Below are 20,684 nucleotides of genomic sequence, written 5' to 3'. Positions count from 1 at the left end.
TCTGCACATGCCGGTTTTCACACCCCCAGCCAAAATCCCCCTTCAGTGGAGGCAGCTGATGGTTTAAATGGCCCAGTAAACCACAAGTGTGAACCCTGGCCTGACTGGACTCCCGTCCCCGCAAAAAATAGGTAGTGTCGTGTTCAGGGGAGGGACTTAAGGTTTCTGGGCTTGCGAATGCTCTGGGGACTGGGTTCAAATCCCACTACGGCAGCTGGTGGAATTTAAATTCAATAAACAAATCTGGAATATAAAGCTAGTCTCAGTAATGGTGACCATGAAACTATCTTCAATTGTTATAAAAGCCCATCTGGTTCACTAATGCCCTTTAGGGAAGGAAATCTGCCGTCCTTACCTGGTCTGGCCTACATGTGACTCCAGACCCACAGCAATGTGGTTGACTCTTAACTGCCCTCTGAAATGGTCGAGCGAGCCACTCAGTTCGAGGGCAATTAGGGATGGGCAACAAATGCTGGCCTTGTCAGTGACATCCCACATCCCATGAAAGAATAAAGGAACTTTCTGGCTCCTTAATTGAATAACAATTTAGTGACTCCATCCTGTTCGTGTGTTATTTTAAAATGAAAGGTTAGAGCTCTTCTTTTTAGAAAAGAGACAGCTGAGAAGTGACTTTATAAAGGTCTTTAAAATCATTAAGGGGTCCAATCGACATGGGTAGAAAGTTTCCACTTGTCTGGGGGGAGACCAAAACCCGAGGCCATAAATATAAGACAGTCACTAATAAAGTCAACTGGAAATTCAAGAGTAAACTCTTTACCCAGAGAGTGGTGAGAATGTGGAACTCACTCTCACAAGCTGAGGTGAATAGTATAGATACATTTAAGGGAAGCCAGATAAACACATGAGGGAGAAGGGGATAGAAGGAAATGCTGACAGGAAAGCAAAATACTGCAGATCCTGGAAGTCTGAAATAAAAACAAAGTGCTGGAAATACTTGGCCAGGCAGCATCTGTGGAAAGAGAAACAGAGTTAATGGTTCAGGTCGATGACCACTCATCAGAATATGTGTTATATATGTGATACTTTGAGTGGGTGAGAAGAAGAGAGATGGGAGGAGGTTTGTGTGGGGCAGGAACACTGGCATGGTTCTGCTGGGCTGAATGCTTCGTTTCTGTGCTGTATATTCTCTGTAGTTCTAAGTAATATTTTATTTCTTACATATGCATTTACCTTAATGGTTTAACACTGCACCTTTCATTTTTATTTTAAGAGCATAAACAAATAGCGGAGAGCACAGCAATCACATTGTATCCAAGTATTCTCAGAAGGACTCTGCGAGGCATCAGGCAAATGTGCTTCTTCTATTAGCAGCGTTGTTGAGATGATGTTTTATGGCCCAGTGCATAATTGTAGAAGTTTATTTAGCCAATTAGCTGAGATGTGCAAACAGTCAATCTGTTAACAGTACCTCTACCAGTAAACGTTCTCAGGTACTGACCTCATTACTGAAGTGATTTAGATAGACACAAGGGAGTGGTAATGGGGACACAGGTACCAGGGGAGACAATAATTGGATACAATGCGTAACTGCAATCCAGGCTTTTGCCTACAGACGCCACCAGTGGTAACTGATTTACGGGATCTCACTCCATCATGGAAAGGGATGGGATTTCAAAATGATTCCCATCTTGATGTTTCTTCACTTAACTCTTCATGTACCAAGAAAGAACTTTTGAAGAAACAGCTACACTGTAAGTGAGGTGGATTATTAACTCAAAGGAGTTGCTGGAACATTTCCCAAGAATTTTAGAAATCCAGTTTTTTTGAAAACAAAGCAAGTAAGATGCTGAATCAAAAACGGCAAAATGCCAGAAACCTACAGTGGCCAGGAAGTATCTGTTCACAGAAAACCAGGCAAGTTAACGTGACAAACATGGAACTTTTGTCACAGGGGGGAGATATTAATTTAAAACATTCCAAACAGGAACAGAACAAGAAGGAGTGAGGAAAAAGCTACACACACTCACATCCACATGCACATCCACACACATACCTACACACACATCCACTCACACACAATTTCACACGCACACCTGTACTTGCACTCACACCCACACTCTAACATCCACACACATACTCACATCCACACACATACTCACATCCACACACATACTCACATCCACACACATACTCACATCCACACACATACTCACATCCACACACATACTCACATCCACACACATACTCACATCCACACACATACTCACATCCTCAAACCTGCTTGACCATTCAATGAGATCATGCCTGATCTAAATGTAACCTCAGCCCCATATTCTTGCCCACCTCCAATAACCTTTCATCCCCTTGTTAATCAAGAATCTATCTAGCTCTGCCTTAAAAATATTCAAAGAATCTACTTCCACCGCCTTTTGAAGAAGAGAGTTCCAAAGACTCGCAACCCTCTGAGAGAAAAAAGTTCTCATGTCTGCCTTAAATGAGCGACTCCTTATTTTTAAACAGTGACCCCTAATTCTAGATTCTCCCACAAGAGGAAACATCCTCTCCACATCCGCCCTGTCAAGAACCCTCAGAATCTTAAAGGTTTCAATTAAGTCATGTCTTACTCTTCTAAATTCCAGTGGATACAAGCCTAGTCTGTCCAACCTTTCCTCATAAGACAACCCCCCCATTCTTGGTATCAGTCTAGTAAATCTTCTCTGAACTGCTTCTAATGCATTTACATCTTTCTTTAAATAAGGAGACCAAAACTGTACACAGTACTCCAGTTGTGGTCTCATCAATGCCCTGTACAAATGAAGCATAACCTCCCTACTTTTGTATTCAATTCCCCTCGCAATAAACAATAACATTCTATTAGCTTTCCTAATTGCCTGCTGTACCTGCATACTAACCTTTTGTGATTCATGCACTAGGACACCCAGATCCCTCTGAATCTCAGAGCTCTGCAGTCTCTCACCATTTAGATAATATGCTTCTTTTTTATTCTTCCTGCCAAAATGGTCAATTTCACAATTGCTCACATTATACTCAATTTGCCAGATCTTTGCCCACTCACTTAACCTATCTAAGTCACTTTGTAGCCTCCTTACATCCTCTTCACAATTTACTTGCCTACTTATCTTTGTCTTGACAGCAAATTTAGCCACCATTCCTTCGATCCCTTCATCCAAGTCATTTATATAAAGTGTAAAAAGTTGAGGCCCCAGCACTGATCCCTGTGACACACCACTCATCACATCCTGCAACCAGAAAGAGTCAAATTTATGTCAACCTACTGCTTCCTGTCAGCTAACCAATCTTCTATCCGTGCCAATATGTTACCATGTACATCATAAGCTTTTATTTTCCACAATAACCTTTGATGTGGCACTTTTTAAAATGCCTTCTGGAAATCTAAGTACAGTACATCCACCGGTTCCCCTTTACTCACAGCATATGTGACCCCTTCAAAGAACTCCAATAAATTGATTAAACATAATTTCCCTTTTTTCAAACCCATGTTGACTCTGCCTGATTGCCTTGACTTTTTCTAAGTGCCCTGCTATGACATCTTTAATAATAGCTTCTAACAGTTTCCCTGCGACAGATGTTAGGCTAATTGGCCTGTAGCTTCGTGCTTTCCGTCTTCCTCCATTTTTGAATAAAGGAGTTATATTTGCTATTTTCCAATCTAATGGAACCTTCCCCGAATCTAGGGAATTTTGGAAAATTAAAACCAATGCATCAACTATCTCACTAGCCACTTCTTTTAAGACCCTAGGGTGAAGTTGATCCGGCTCTAGAGATTTGTCAGTCCGCCGCCCCAATAATCTGCTCTGGTGATTGTAATTTTCCTGAGTTCCTCATTCCCATTTCCTGATTTACAGCTATTTCTGGGATGTTACTTGTGTCCTCTATAGTGAAGACTGAAGCAAAATACCTGTTTAATTCATTTGCCATTTCTTTACTTTCCATTATCAATTCCCCAGATGTACTTTCTATAGGGCCAACACTCACTTTGTTAACTCTTCTTATTTAAATATCTATAGAAACTCTTACTATCTATCTTTATATTACTAGCTAGCTTCCTTTCATACTCTAATTTTTCTCTCCTTATTAATCTTTTTGTCATTCTTTGCTATTCTTTATATTCTTTCCAATCCTCTGACCTGCCACTAGTCTTTGCGCAATTATATGCTTTTTCTTTAAGTTTGATACTGTCTGTAACTTTTCCAGTTAGCAATGGATGGTGGAATGTTTCTTTCTCATTGGAATGTTTATATTCTGTGTATTCTGAAATATCCCTTTAAGAGGTTTTGAGTGCAGGAGTAGTGAGGTCTTGCTTCAATTGACTAGAACCTTGGTTAGACCACACCTGGAGTACTGTGTACAGTTTTGGTCTCCTTACCTCAGAAAGAATATTATTGCCATAGAGGGAGTGCAACGAAGGTTCACCAGACTTGTTCTGGGGATGGTGAGACTGTCTTATAAAGATGGATTGAACAAACTGGGCCTGCATTCTCTAGAGTTTTGAAGAATGAGAGGTGATCTCATTGAAACCAACAAAATACTTAAAGGAAAAGACAGGATAGATGCAGGTAAGATGTTTCCCCTGGTTGGGGAGTCTAGAACCAGGGGACACAATTTCAAAATAAGGGGGAAGCCACTTAGGACCGAGATGAGGAGAAATTTCTTTACTCAGAGGGTTGTGAATCTTTGGAATTCTCTACCCCAGAGGGCCATGGAAGCTCAGTCACTGAGTATGTTTAAAGTAGAGATTGATAGATTCTGATTAACAATAATGTAAAGGGTTATGGGGATAGAGTGTGTAAGAGGCATTGAAGTGGTCCATCAGCCATGATTGTATTGAATGGCAGAGCAGGCTTGATGGGCTGAATGGCCTTCTCCTGTTCCTATGTTCCTCACTGTCTGCCACTGAACTTCTATTGACCTATCCCTTACCCCCATTGCCAGTTCACTTTAGCTAGCTCTGCTTTCATGCCCTCATAATTGCTCTTATTTAAGTTTAAGTACTAATCTTGGATGCATGTGCTTCTCCCTCAAAATGAATGTAAAATTCAATTATATTATGATCACTACTATCAAGGAGGGCCTTCACTAGGAGGTCATCAATTAATCCTATCTAGTTGCACAATACCAGATCTAATATAGCCTGCTCTCTGGTTGGCTCCAGAATGGGCTGTTCTAAGAAACTATCCCAAAAAACATTCTAGGAGCTCCTCATCCACGCTACCTTTGCCCATCTGATTTTTCCAGTGTATATGTAGATTGAAATCCCCCATGATTGTTGCTGTTCCTTTCTGGCAAGCTCCCATTATCTCTTCTTTTATACTCTGTCCTACTGTGTAGTTACAATTAGGGGGCCTGTACACCTCTCCCACAAGCGACTTCTTGCCTTTATCATTCCTCATCTCATCCCAAACCGCTTCTACATCCTGGTGTCCCGAACTCAGGTCATCCCTCTCTAATGTGCTAATACCATCATTAATGAACAGTGCCACCCCTCCACCTTTTCCTAACTTCCTGTCCTTCCTAAATGTCACATACCCTTCAATATTTAGATCCTAATTTATATCATCCTGTAGCTATGTCTCTGCAATAGCTATCAGATCGTATTTATTTATTTCTATTTGCGCTATCACTTCATCTGTTTTGTTTTGAATGCTATGTGCGTTTAGATACAGAGCCTTTAGTTTTGTCCTTTTATTATTTTTGTAGCATCTAGCCTTATCTGTTGACTTACTCTTAGATTTGAACTCTCTGTCCCTTCCTGTCACAGTCTGTTTATCATTTCCCATATTAATACCTTTCTCTCTTGCCTTGTCTCTAATCTTTTATTTATCACATCTTCCCAAATTTGGTCCCTTGCCCCCGCTATTCAGTTTAAAACCCTTTCTACTTCCCTCGTTAGGCAGCTCACAAGGACACCAGTCCCAGCAGGGTTCAGGTGTAGACCATCCCAACAGTACAGATCCCAATTTCCCCAATGTTGGTGCCAATGCCCCACAAACTGGAACCCACTTCCCCCACACCAGTCTTTGAGCCATGCATTCATTTCTCTAATTTTATTTGCCAATTTGCATGTGGCTCAGGTAATAATCCAGAAATTATTACCTTTGAGGTTCTGCTTCTTAATTCAGTGTCTGGCTCCTCATGCTGACTATGCAGAGCCTCCTTCCTCATCCTGCCTATGTTATTGGTACCTACATGAACCATGACTACTGGATTCTCCCCCTCCCACTGCAAGTTCCTCCCCAGCCCTGAGCAGATGCCCTGAACCCTGGCACCAGGCAGGCAACACAGCCTTCTTGCTCCTTGCTACAGAGAACAGTGTCAATCCGCCTCACTATACTGTCCCCTACTACCACTACATTCCTTATTTTTCCTCCAACTTGGATTGCTTCCTGTACCATGGTGCCATGGTCAGTTTACTCATCCACTCTGCAGCCCCCACTCTCATCCAAACAAACTGAGAGAACCTCAAACCTGTTGGACAATTGCAGAGGCTCACACTCCTGCACTCCTGCCCTCTGGATCCCCTTACCTGCCTCATTCGCAGTCACACCCTCCTGTCCATGGCCTCTGACCAAATCAGAAGACCCTATTCTAAGTCATGTGATTGCCTCCTGGTATAAAGCGTCCAGGTAACTCTCCCCCCCCCCCCCAAAAAAAAGTGTTGCAGAGTCTGCAGCTCGATGACTCTGAGCCAAAGTTCCTCGAGCCACAAGTACTTACTGCAGACGTGTTTGCCCTGGGTCACAATGTTATCCAGGAGCTCCCACATGCTGCAGCCTGGGCACATCCCCTGTTGCCATCCTTAATCTGCTTTAAATAATTACTTAATTATATTATTCACTTATTTATGTTGCTTTCTTATATATTTTATTAACTTTACCACCAAATTGCGTACTATTTTAAACCTTAGGGATAGAATAGAACTTACCCACTTACCAAACAGCTAGCTCCTTTCCCTATAGTAGAGCAGGAACCAATTTCTATGGGGCAAGAAAGATAGAAAGAGGAAATGAACAACTCCTTCCCCGAACTCTCTTCTCACCAAATTCTAAGTCTTCACTCGGTTAGTCAGCTACACTCTGTTTGCCAAGGCTGCATTAAAGAACCCTAAATTCATCGTAAACTGAACTGGGGCTACAGTAACCAGATTCAACCAGTTAGCTAATTAACTACTCAGCTCCTACAGCTGAGAGTGAGTTTACTCTGTCTAAACTGCAAGAAAGAAAGAACTTAACCTGCTTACACAGTACTTTCCAGTTACTGCTAATTACAGGCTAGATTAGATTTTAAGAGCAAAATTTAAGAACAAAATTAACACTTAAAACCCCTCTCTCACCAAAATCCAACAGGTATTCAGTTGCACTTCGTTTGCCTCACACACTCATTCACACTCGCTCACTCCCACTCACTCACACTCACTCGCACACGCACTCACTTTCACTCACACACTCGCTCACACAGACTCAATCATGTGCACTCACACTCACACACACGCACACATTCACACACACACTTGCTCACTCCCACTCTTTCACACTCACTCACACATGCACACACACTCACACACTCGCTCACAGGGACTCACTCACATGCACTCACACTCACTCATGCACACATGCACACACTCACACACTCGCTCACACAAACTCACTCACACTCACTTACACGAAGGCCCAGATTTTCGCCACAATGGAGAGCCTTTCCTTCATGTTAAGAATGGCGGGAGAGTTCAGAAATCCTAAGTCCCGCCCCCGAACACGGCAGTTCCTATTTTCACGGTGTTGGGACTGAAGTCGGGCTGGGGTTCACACACCTGTGGTTTATAGAGGCAGCTGGCCATTTAAGTCACCAGCTGCCTCCAGTGAAGTGGGATTTTGGTAGGCCAGGATTGTGAAACCCAACGTGTGCAGATTAGACCAGGTAAGAGCTGGTCTGAACTTGGTGGATTTGTTTGGATAGCCAGGGTACCCCTTTAGACAAGTAAGGTATCCATGGACATGGTCCCAGGACCATATGGAAGAGGTAAGACAGCTTTTGAGATGGTTAAAAATAAACGTGATTGTGTATAAAAAGCGCATAAACTCATTGGAACTGTCAAAGGATATTAGGTGAGATGGCATGGAGCGGGTAAGGGCAAAGGGCAGTGGGTGGGGGCCATGGGTTCGTATGAGTTGCACTAAGTTGGCATAGGAGCTATATAGGGCCTTGGGGATGTGGTGGGGGCATAGGAGCTATGAGGGCCATGCGGGGGGGGGGTGGGTAGAAGGGCATAAGTTGGCATAGGGGGTATAAGGGACCATGGGAGGGAGGGTGGGGGGGAATGAGGTGGCAGAGGTTGGCATGGATGGGGTATGGTGAGCATGTGGGGGTAATGGGGTGAGCGAGACGAGCTGGAGGGCTGATTTTTATTTCAAGTTATAAAAAAATTAAATTCAACAAAATGCCAGAGCACAACGGCAGGCCTTTGGCCTAGCCTGCGTCTGCACCCGGCAGCCTCTGCCTTCTTCCTGAGGGCAGTGGCCCCGACTTCTAATCCAGCCCCACCTCGCCCATTAAAATTGGAACTCAGGGCAGCCACTTTTAAAGGTCGTATTCGCAAAGCTGGGAATTCTCCCGTCTCTGCGTGGTCAACCTGAGAGCAAACATCTGGGCCATGTTCACACGCACACTTGCGCACTGACACACACACACACACACACACTCACACACTCGTACCGACACACACTTACTCGCACACACACTCAGACACTGGGTGGAATTTAATGGCCCCTGGCAGCCAGTTTGGAAGCTGCGGGGACATTTAATCAGGAAGGAGGGTGGTGGATGGGGATCCTTCCCGCCTCTGTCCTAGCTCAGTGTAGGAAGGCTTGTGGACGGCCTTCCCGTCCCAAAGCCGATTGTGGCCCTTTCAGGGGCAGTTAATGCTTCATCCCACTACTGCTGGTATTCACCTTGCAGTGGGCGGGGAAGTCACCATGCGGGGAGCCGGGAAAGCAACCTCTGTTGGGATAGCTTGCGGACTGCCTGGCGGAGGTGGGAGGGGTGATTCCCTCATTCAAAGGCACTCAGTGCCTGATAGAGGCATCGGGACAAGGGGTAGGGGGCCCACTGAGAGCCAGCCCCTTTCCCTATCTTCCAAATCCCTCCCCACGACCCCTATCACTTTGGCCTGGGTCCCTCACTGATTCTTGGCCTCTGGTGGGCCCACTACAGGCAGCCACAGCTCCTGGTGGTACTGATGGGCAATGATTGGCCGGCAACTCCCGTGGGGGGTGGATTTCCAACCCTGGGCTCTAAATGCTGGGAAAGGTCGAAGGTCAATTAAGTATCTGATAAGCACATTCCTTTCCCAACGGCGATGATGCAGGGCTCCCAACAGGCAACTGGCGAGACCTCAGTTGCCTACATTAAATTCCACCCATTGTCATTGGCCCTTATGTTTCTGCAGTTTGTGTGAACAGTGAGATCCCTGAATCGTGTTATAGCCTAATAACACCCTAGCAATCTGTTGCTGCTCTCTGTCAGTTGCTGGTAATCCTGTGGAATTTGAAAACTATTCTTTGAAATGTAAGAATTACTGAATGAAGATAAACCAGGGCCTTTCTAATTCACCTTCTACCATCCTGGTAGTCACATGATACAATGATGATGGAGTTATTGGTCAATCACAGTGATCAATCTCTATCAATGAGTCTACAACAGCCCCAGACATGAGGTGAGGAAAGCCCCCAGCGGGGGAGAGCTTTGGGAACCATTGGCCCAAACTCACCTGTTCCTCCCGAGCACATTACACTCACCACACAACATGACTCAAATTATTCAGATCCCAGAGCGGAACATGTTATTCACTGAAAGAAATCAGTTTAACTTTCATTAGAATGAACCAACACTAACTGCTGCCACCATCTTGATCAGGAACCTGTTCCATATGTTAACCAGTCGCTCACTGAAACATTATTTCTGCAGCTTAGTTTGGAGATTCTGATGTTGACTTGTGAAAGGTTTGAGGTTTCAATGGAGAACAGGTTCTGCAGAAGATATGCTGTTGTGTTGAAGTCCAAACAATGAATATCTGAGCTCTGAGCTCGCCACACAACAATTGTATGAATCATGTGGGCAGTGTGGATGTTGCCTGTGGGTTTTTCTTGTTACACTCTCTGGTTAACTCAACCTGGTGACATGAGCCAATGAGGTTGAGGCAGTCAGATTTACCAGACTGAGTCTGCCATGTTGCTAAGCCCAATAAGAATGTTATTTTCTAATTGCCTGTAGCCCAGTGTCTGATTCATTGGTTGCTGGGGCTCCTGGTGTTAATTTCTGTGTAATCTAATGATTCACTTACTGCAAACTGTATTTACATCTTTTACTTTCTTACTGAAGGATCATTAACTGACTCCCACTGACACTGAATCATGTGACGGGTAGCTCACCTCCTGACTCCCCAAAGCCTGTCCACCATCTACAAGGCACAAGTCAGGAGTGTGATGGATTGTTGCAGCTCCCGCAACACTCAAGAAGCTTGACACCATCCAGGACAAAGCAGCCAGCTTGCTTGGCACCACATCCACAAACATTCACTCCCCCCACCACTGACGCACAGTAGCAGCAGTGTGTACCATCTACAAGAAGCATTGCAGGAATTCACTAAGGCTCCTTAGACAGCACCATCCAAACCCACGACCACTACAATCTAGATGGTCAAGGGCAGCAGATAGTTGGGAACACCACCACCTGGAAGTTCCCCTCCAAGTAACTCACCATCTTGACTTGGAAATTTATCACTGTTCCTTCGCTGTCACTGGGTCAAAATCCTGGAATTCCCTTCCTAACAGCACTGTGGGTGTACCTACACCACATGGACTGCAGCGGTTCAAGAAGGCAGCTCACCACCACCTTCTCAAGGGCAACTAGGAATGGACAATAAATGATGGCCCAGCCAGCGAAGCCCACATCCCGTGAATGAATTTTTTTAAAATGTGGCCGGTCTGCCAAATTAGATTAGATTAGGAGAAGGATTTTATATCAAAAGCTGCACATAAATAGCGTTCTAAACAAAAGGGTGAGGATTGAGCCATTGCATTTCTGGAAACTGGAAGGGAAGGACAGGTTATTTTGAATTGATGCAACCAGAATGAGCAGAGGTGTGTACACCATTAGAAATCTAGCTGTATATTAGGCCTGAGTTGATTATTTTCAAATTCCTGTTTTCAAATCCCTCCATAGCCTCTCCCTTCCCTATCCCTGTAATCTCTTCCAGCGCTACAATCCTCCAAGATCTCTGCACTGCTTCAGTTCTGGCCCCTTGAGCATCCTTGATTTTAATCGCTCCACCATTCACTGCCTGGTCACTCAGCTCTGAACCTTTCTACCTCAGCTTCTCCTCCTTTAAGATGCTCCTTAAAACCGACCTCTTTGACCAAGCTTTCAGCCACCTGGCCTAATGTCTCGTCATGTGTCTCGATGTCAAATAATCTTGGATATCTGTTCCTGTGAAGTAGCTTAAGATGACTTGTTATATCAAAGCCACTATATAAGTGCAAGGCTTTGTCTTCAATCACTGAAGTTCAATGATTTAATGATATTTGAGATCAGGTTGCTCAGGCATTAGGTTAAATTTATTTTATTCGTTCTTGGAGTGTGAGCATTGCTGGCAACGTCAGCATTAATTGCCCTTGAGAAGGTGGTGGTGAGGCATCCCCTTGAACTGCTGCAGTCCCTGTGACATGGGTACACCCACAGTGATCCTGCTGCTCTCTCAGCAATGCAGATACACACACACTCATACATGACTGGTATCTGCACTCAGTGATATTTACATCACAGTTCATCCGGTCCGGCAAACTGCAGGCAGTGATAGCTGGGTAGGTCTATCAGGATTCACTGGGGTCATCAAGTCGAGGAATGTAGTGAAGGTTTTATCACATGACCTCCCACCTCCAATGGACTCTCTCCCCACCACACTTTGGCCATTGGTCCACCTCAGTTCAATTCTCCTGGTGCTCTACCTTCCCACAGCCAATTGGAAAGCTAGAAGTTAGTTCATTACCTGATTGGATGATTCTTGGCTCTTGATACTTGTCTTTTAACATTCCTATGATTTTTTTTGTCCTGGGATTTTGTTTGCAGCAGTCGCTGGGAGATTAATCTTTACTTCCTGCAGACTCCTGGGCAATCCTGGTCTGATCAGATGAGGCATCAAGTACACTGTTTATACTGAGTAGAAGTTCATTGTAGTTGATTAAATTACTAATTTAAAGTGGTTTTACAAAAGAAAATATATAAAATAGGACATGAACCTTTCAAGTACTCAGCAATGGTTTAGGGAAGATGAAGACAATAATACCATCTGCCCCTGAAGAGAGAGCAATGATTGACCATGGAAAATCTGTGCAGAGAGATTGTATTGGAAACAATTCCCATGTGTCAGTCCACTGCCCGATTTCAATCAACACAGAAAGAGTCCCAGAGATGACATCAGGGAGATGTTGCTGGGATCTACCATAAAGTGACTCCTCCACAGATATCTTCGCTGCCACTTTCTGTCCGCTTTACTCATTGTTTAAGTGAAAGATTCTCAGTAGTTCTAAGGGCTAAACTACTGGGCATCACCAGGGTTAAAAAGAGTAACAAGTGAGAGGCTGAGATAGAGAAAGAGATGTTATGTTGACTGGATGCTTGGGTTTAAAACACTGTTGATTGTTGAGGAAGGGAAGGATAAAGGAGGTGAATGAGAAAGAATGAGTTAGCAATGAGTCACAATTTTAGCATGGTGTAGATCTGAGGAGGAACAGGAGGAGAAGGGTTAAAGGAGCACTGACTATAGCATTTTTGACAAATGAGTGAGAAGGGAGAGACAAGAGAGATTGGATGATTATAACTTTGTACGATAGTTAACTGACAGCCAGTTTGCATCTCTTCCAACTTTTAGAATCAAATCATATAGAACAGAAGGAGGCCATTCAGCCCATCTTACCTGTGCCAGCTCCCTGAAAGAGCTGTCCAATTCGTCTCACTCTCCCCTCCTCTTTTTCCATAGTTGTCTTGACCAAATTTCTGGATCGGTCCCAAAAATAATCCCAAACACTATGTGTTCATGGCCCAGTAGTGAGGCCACCCAGTCCTGCTTATTTGGAACCTTTGGCAGGGCTGACCTTGCACAGATCCCTAGGCCTGGGCGGTGGGATCATACATTGCCTCCTCACTCTCTCTTCTCTCGGGAGAAGGAATGCAAAGAAAGCAGCATCATCCACTGGGTATTTGAAAAAGTTCTCTCCACCTTGTAGGAACAGTGGCGTAGAGTTAGCAGATGCTCCAATCAGACTGGTGTGTGGAATATCTGCTGAGTTTTTGTGGGACAGAGATAATCCATGATTCCTGTCCGCCTATTGCCAGCTCCTTGCAATCTGGAGCAAGCAGAAAGCGGCCACTCCTGCTTTATGTACTTTGTTATTAGGGAAGTGCTTGAACCACAACAATAACTTACATTTATATAGCACCTACCACAGTAAAACATTCCAAGATATTTCACAGAAATGTTACAAGCAGAACTTTGACACTAAGCAACATAGAAGATGTTGGGAGAGATGACCAAAAGCTTGGTCAAAGAGAGAGTTTTAAAGGAGTGTCTTAAAAGAGGATAGAGTAAGAGATGGAGAGTTTGAGGGAGGTAATTACAATGGTGGGACCATGAAAATTGGGGATGCACAAGAGGACAGAACTGGAGGAATCCAGAGATCCCGGAGGGTTTTTGGGCTAGAGGAGGCCACGATCCTACACCTCTGACTTTGGCCTTTGGGTGTTCTGAATGGCAGCTCAATGATCCCACAGTGAGAGAAGGCCCCACCATTTATACAGCCATCACTGGAGCTAAAGACATGGTTCATTTCTTAGTGACTGACTGGTTAAGCCCTGCCTAGTGAGTAAAGTGTCTCACTACAACAGCGAGCAGTGCTGAGGGTCATACAAATTGTTTTCACGCTCCGTCACTGGTTTACTTTAATTAGCTCATTTGCAATTAGATCCCTTTGTTGCTAGGATGGTAGAAAAGACATCAAAGGAGCGTGTTTGTGTGTTTGCCAACTCTCTGACACTTGAGAGGATTGAAAAATAACTAGGAGTGATAAAAGGAGGCCGAGCTGAGGAAAGAAATGGTGTAAACACACATTTATCTTTTCTTTTGACTAAAATGATTAGACAGTTACAAATAAAAGAAACTACAGCCAGACACAGTTTGATAACCTAACCCTCTGTGTGCTTCACCTCAAATTGGCTGATAATTTACAGGAAACCACAAAATTTTTGTTAGTTAAAGTTATAAAGGATAAATAGGGAGAAACTGTTCCATCGGTGGAAGGGCTGAGAACAAGGTGGCTAGAGAGATAGTGGATGCATTGGTGGATCCACTATCCACCAGTAGTGGATTCAAAATTATATAGATTCTAGAAATGGTCCTGCAGACTGGAAAGTAGCAAATGTAACCCCACTATTGAAGAGGGGAAGGAGAGAGAAATGGAGAACTACAGACCTGTTAGTTTGACATCAGTAGTAGGGAAAATGTTAGAATCTGTTACAAAGGATGTGATAACTGGACACTTGGAAAATAATGATATAATTGGGCAGAGCGAATTTGGATTTATGAAAGGGAAATCATGTTTGACAAACCTGTTGGGAATTTTTGGAGGATGTTACTTGTAGCATTGATAAAGGAGAACCAGTGAATGTGGTGTATTTGGATTTTCAGAAGGCTTTCGATAAGTCCCACACGGGAGGTTAATAAACAAAATTAGAGCACATGGGATTGGGCGTAATATACTGGCATGGGTTGAGGATTGGTTATTGGACAGAAAACAGAGAGTAGGGATAAATGGATCGTTCTCAGGATGGCAGTCTGTGGAAGATGCAAGGAGGCTTCAAGGGGTTTGGACAGGCTAAGTGAATGGACAAGAACATGGTAGATGGAATATAATGTGAATGTTATTAGCTTTGGTAGAAAAAACAGAAAGGCAGAATATTTCTTAAATGATGAGAGATTGGGAAGTGTTGATGTCCAAAGAGAGCTGGGTGTCCTTGTTCATAAGTCACTAAAAGCTAAAATGCAGGTTCAGCAAAAAATTAGGAAGGCAAATTGTACATTGGTCTTCATCGCAAGAGGATTTGAGCACAGGAGTAAGATATGTTGCTGTAATTGTACAAAGCCTCGGTGAGACCGCACCTGGAGTACTGTGTACAGTTTTGGTCTCCTTATCTAAGGAAGGATATACTTGTCATAGTGGGAGTGCAATGGAGGTTCACCAGACTAATCCCTGGAATGACGGGATTGTCCTATGAGAAGAGATTGGGGAAACTGGGCCTGTGTTTTCTAGAGTTTTGAATAATGAGAGGTGACCTCATTGAAACTTGCAAAATTCTTACAGAGCGTGACAGAGTAGATGTGGATAAGATGTTTCCCCTGGCTGGTGAGTCTAGAACCGGAGGGCATAGTCTGAGAATAAGGGGCAGGCCATTTAAGACTGAGACGGGGAGGAATTTCTTCATTCAGAGGATGGTGAATCTTTGGAATTCTCTACTCCAGAGGGCTGTGGAAGCTCAATCATTGAGTCTGTTCAAGATAGAAATTGATGGGTTCCTGGATACTAATGACATCAAGGGATATGGGATAGCGCTGGAAAGTGGTGTTGAGATAGATGATCAGCCTTGATCTGTTTGAATGGTAGAACAGGCCAAATGGTCTACTCCTCCTATTTCCTATGTTCCTATGTAACCAGAGAAAACTGGTTTAAGGTGAGTGGCAAAATAAGCAAAGGTGACATGAAGAATTTTTTTTTTTTTACATAGTGAGTGGGTAAGATCAGGAATTCACTGCTTGAGAGTGTGTTGGAGACAGATTCAATCATGGCTTTCAAAGAGGAATTGGATGGTTTTCTGAAGCAAAAAAAAGTTGCAGGGCTTCGGGGAAAAGGCTGGGGAGTGGCGCTAAGTGAGTTCCCAAAGAGAGAGAGTCGCCAAATTCCTGGGAGGCCAAATGGCCTCTAGAGCGCGGTAACTACTCTATGATTCTGTAATTCTATGGTTACAGAATTGGATGGCAGAACAGGCAGGAGGAGCTGAATGGCCTCCTCCTGTTCCTATCTTCCTAAGACTGAGGAAGGTGAGTTAGACAGTTGTGAGGAATGAGCTAGAGTAGGAAGTGGTATACTGAGTTTTAATCACAAACAGGAGGGGATGTGGGGAGGGGAAGAGGAGCAGATGGTATTGGTTGGAAATGAAGAAGAAACTGATTCAAGGTGAGAATGTAAATGGCAGTGTTGAGAAAAACAAGTTGGTTGCTTTACAGACTAAGTGCTCATTCTATGGAAGGCTATAGACGGTGAGTGTAAACTGTGTGACACTTGGAGATCACACCTCAGCTCATGCCGTCCAGCCTAATATCCAGATACATTTCACACTTTCTGGATTGTTGTCGCTCACTAATCCAGCAACGGCAAAACCAATTGTATCAGCTTTAACCCTGCCCTGACTGAGATTAACTGATTCCAAATACGAGGGTATGAACATACAAATTAAGAGGAGTAGGCCACTTGGCCCCTCGAGCCTGCTCCGCCATTCAATAAGATCATGGCTGACCTGAATGTAACTTCAACCCCACATTCCTGCCTATCTCTGATAACCTCTCACCCCCTTTTTAATCAAGAACCTGTCTAGTTATGCCTTAAAAATATTCAGACTCTGCTTCCACCGCCTTTTGAGAAAGAGAGTTCCAAAGACTCACAAACCTCAGAGAAAAAAAATTCTCCTAATCTCTGTCTTAAATGAGTGACCCCTTATGTTTAAACAGTGACCCCTAGTTTGAGATTCTCCCACTAGAGGAAACATCCTCTCCACACCCACCCTGTCAAGACCCCTCAGGATCTTAAAGGTTTCAATTAAGTCACCTCTTACTCGTCTAAATTTCAGTGGATACAAGCCTAACCGTCCAACCTTTCCTCATAAGACAACCCCCCCATTCTTGGTATTAGTCTAATAAACCTTCTCTGAACTGCTTCTAACGCATTTACATCTTTCTTTAGAAACGGAGACCAGTACTGTACACGGTACTCAAGATGTGGTCTCACCAATGCGCTGTACAACTGAAGCATAACCTCCCTACTTTTGTATTCAATTCCCCTCACAATAAATGATAACATTCTATTAGTTTTCCTAATTACCTGCTGTACCTGCATACTAACCTTTTGTGAATCATGCACTAGGACACCCAGATCCCTCTGAATCTCAGAGCTCTGTAATCTCTCACCATTTAGATAATAAGCTTCTTTTTTATTCTTTCTGCCAAAATGGACAATTTCACATTTGCCCACATTATACTCAATTTGCCAGATCTTTGCCCACTCACTTAACCTATCTGTCACTTTGTAGCCTCCTTACATCCTCTTCGCAATTTACTTTCCCACCTATCTTTATCTCGACAGCAAATTTAGCCACCATTCCTTCGCTCCATTCATCCAAATCATTTATATAAAGTGTAAAAAGTTGAGGCCCCAGCATTGATCCCTGTGGCACACCACTCATCACATCCTGCCAACCAGAAAATGACCCATTTATGTCAACTCTCTGCTTCCTATTAGCTAGCCAACTTTCTATCCATGCTGATATGTTACCCCTTAAACCATGAGCTATTATTTTCCGTGATGACCTTTGATGTGACACTTTATTAAATGCCTTCTGCAAATCTAAGTACAGTACATCCACCAGTTCCCCTTTATCCACAGCACACGTGACTCCATCAAAGAACTCCAAAAAATTGGTTAAACATGATTTCCCTTTTAAACCATGTTGACTCTGCCTGATTGCCTTGAATTTTTCTAACTGCCCTGCTATAACATCTTTAATAGTAGCTTCTAACATTTTCCCTATGGCAGGTGTTGGGCTTTTTGAATAAAGGAGTTATATTTGCTATTTTCCAATCCAGTGGAACCTTTCCCGAATCTAGGGAATTTTGGAAAATTAAAACCAGTGCATTAACTATCTCACTAGACACTTCTTTCAAAACCTTAGGGTGAAGTCCATGTGGCCCTGGGGATTTGTCAGCCCGCAGCCCCAATAATTTGCTCAATACCACTTCCCTGGTGATTGTAATTTCCCCGAGTTCCTCCCTCCCTTCCATTTCCTGATTTACAGCTATTTCCGGGATGTTACTTGTGTCCTCTATAGTGAAGACCGAAGCAAAATACCTGTTTAATTCATCTGCCATCTCCCTACTTTCCATTATCAATTCCCCAGGCGCACTCTCTATAGGGCCAACACTCACTTGGTTAACTCATTTCTTATTTAAATATCTATAGAAATATTTACTATCTATCTTTATATTACTAGCCAGCTTTCGCGCATTCTCTCATTTTTCCCTCCTTATTAATCTTTTTGTCATTCTTTGCTGTTCTTTATATTCTTTCCAATCTTCTGACCTGCATAATTATATGTTTTCTCTTTAAGTTTGATACTGTCTTTAACTTTTTTAGTTAACCACGGATGGTGGGCCCTCCCCTTGTAATTTTTCTTTCTCATTGGAATGTGTGTACTTGACACCTCCACCATCTAGAAGGACAAGGGCAGCAGACACATGGGAATGCCACCACCTGGAAGTTCCCCCTCAAGTCACTCACCATCCCGACTTGGAAATATATCGCCATTCCTTCACTGGGTCAAAATCCTGGAACTCCCTCCCTAACAGCACTGTGATTGTACCTACACCACATGGACCGCAACATTTCAAGAAGGCAGCTCACTACCACCTTCTTAAGGGCAATTGGGAGTGGGCAATAATTCCTGGCCTTGCCAGCGATGCCAACATCCCATGAATGAGTAACAAAAGAACTGAGCTTTTTAGGCTGTCTGCCTCAGTAGAACATTTGGCATTGCAGTGATCCATTGGATCATTGTTCGACTCATATGAATTCTCATTTGAGGAGAATTAGCATGGGAAAAGCCCTTTTACACAAATGACTGGGAATAGAGGGAGCGTATCTCTTCAAATCGTCATAGCTGATAGTGGAAGTGGGCCAGGACATTCAGCCTTGCTCTGTTCCAGTTGCAAATACACACACTCATACACAGGCACACACACTCAAGGAGATGCATGCACATACACGCTCGCTCACAGAGACACAGATGCGCACGCACACAGACACACACTCACACACACGCACGCATACAAACACACACACACACACAGACACACACACACATACACACACACATATATAACCCTTGGTAGTATTGAGGATGCTGAGTCATTGCTGTGTGGTGTTGTTCTGGAGCACTGGGCTTGAACATTGGTTGATTTCTCATGCTCCCGACAGACAGTGCCCCATTGTTCAAGGAAATGGAATAAAGTCCCCATGCTATGAGCAGAAAGGAGTTCTGCAATGTTGTTTAAGAGGAAGGCTGAGGTCATGCTTATTTGTTTTAATGATCAAGGCTGAGCAGAGATGGAGAGAAGCTATGCATTCCCCTGTGAATCTCAGATGAGATCATTGTTATGAAGTCACTGCTCTTGCAGATGGTGGGTGAGGGGGCGGGAGAAAAGAAAGGGAAAGATTTTCTCCAGAAATCCCACAGTGTTGCCCAAGCAATAAGCCAGTGTTCTGAAAGAAAACACAAATAAATAATCCTTGGTGCTGGTTTCATGAAATGGGCCATCTCAGAACAGTTGCAAAATTTGACTATGCAGGTCAGACAGACTGTGAGTAGGAGTCCCACATCAGTTGATTACCAAATTCATACCAGATGCGGCAGAATATTCTGGGGGATGGATTTTCTCTGGCCCTGTAAATGATCAGGGCTCAACAGGCATGGAAATTAGTTTGCCCTTTTTCGCCAAGTATTGCCCATAAATTTCACAAATAAATAACTCCCAGCTCCCCCAGAAATATATATCAACAAGTATTATAATAAATTAGTTAAAATAAAATATCTCCACAAGACATCTGAGACACTGTGCTCAGCATCTACCTTCCCACAGTGTGAAAGGAGGCTTGAGAGTGAGAGAGATAACATGTTCTTAAAAAAAATTACAGCAATGTGTTGTGTTTTATACATTGGAGATATGCAGAGATGACACACTAGCTCCTATCTGTGCAGGAGTTTTGTTTATCGTTCTTCTAAAATGTCTACTCTAATGCTTAACTAAGAGCACACAGAACAGAGAAGAGTCAACAGACACACTCAGTCAAACACCAACCAATTGAACAATTGAATATTACATCTTTTCCCATTTGTAAAACTAAAAGGCCTTATTTTTAAAACTACCCAAAACTGCAAACATATGTACATCGAGTCATTTCTTAGAGTTCAGCTTGTCTGTTTTCTCTAAGTACAGAAATAGTCTTTGAGATACAAAGGTTGCTGATGATGGTGCTGAGATCTACGAACTAAGCATGGTGGTTCCCCATGATCTGATCAATAAGGTCTGATCAATAAGGCAGATGATCAACATCACACTCACTCAACGGAAAAGGAAATGCATCCTCATTATCACTGTCCTCAAAATATCATAGTCTGCTGACTATCAAGTGTCTTTGTGTTCCACTTTGTGTTAGCATCCAACAGATAAGTGTTGGTACCGAGTAACTGTTTGATCTGCTTTGGCCCTGATTGGGATGATGCAAGTTTGTGGTCGCGATTTGGCCATTTGA

The 20,684-nt window shown here is 43.4% G+C and overlaps 1 protein-coding gene across 2 annotated transcripts in view; it reads left to right on the top strand.

Annotated features, from left to right (window-relative positions):
- foxp4 (forkhead box P4) overlaps positions 1–20,684 on the top strand; it is a 438,498-nt gene that overhangs the window by 333,437 nt on the left and 84,377 nt on the right. The window lies entirely within an intron of this gene.

Source organism: Cetorhinus maximus, chromosome 8 (genome assembly GCF_964194155.1).
Source record: "Cetorhinus maximus chromosome 8, sCetMax3.hap1.1, whole genome shotgun sequence".
Classification (NCBI taxonomy): domain Eukaryota; kingdom Metazoa; phylum Chordata; class Chondrichthyes; order Lamniformes; family Cetorhinidae; genus Cetorhinus; species Cetorhinus maximus.
Note: the sequence above shows the minus strand (reverse complement) of the source record. Positions and strands in the feature narration are given on the sequence as shown.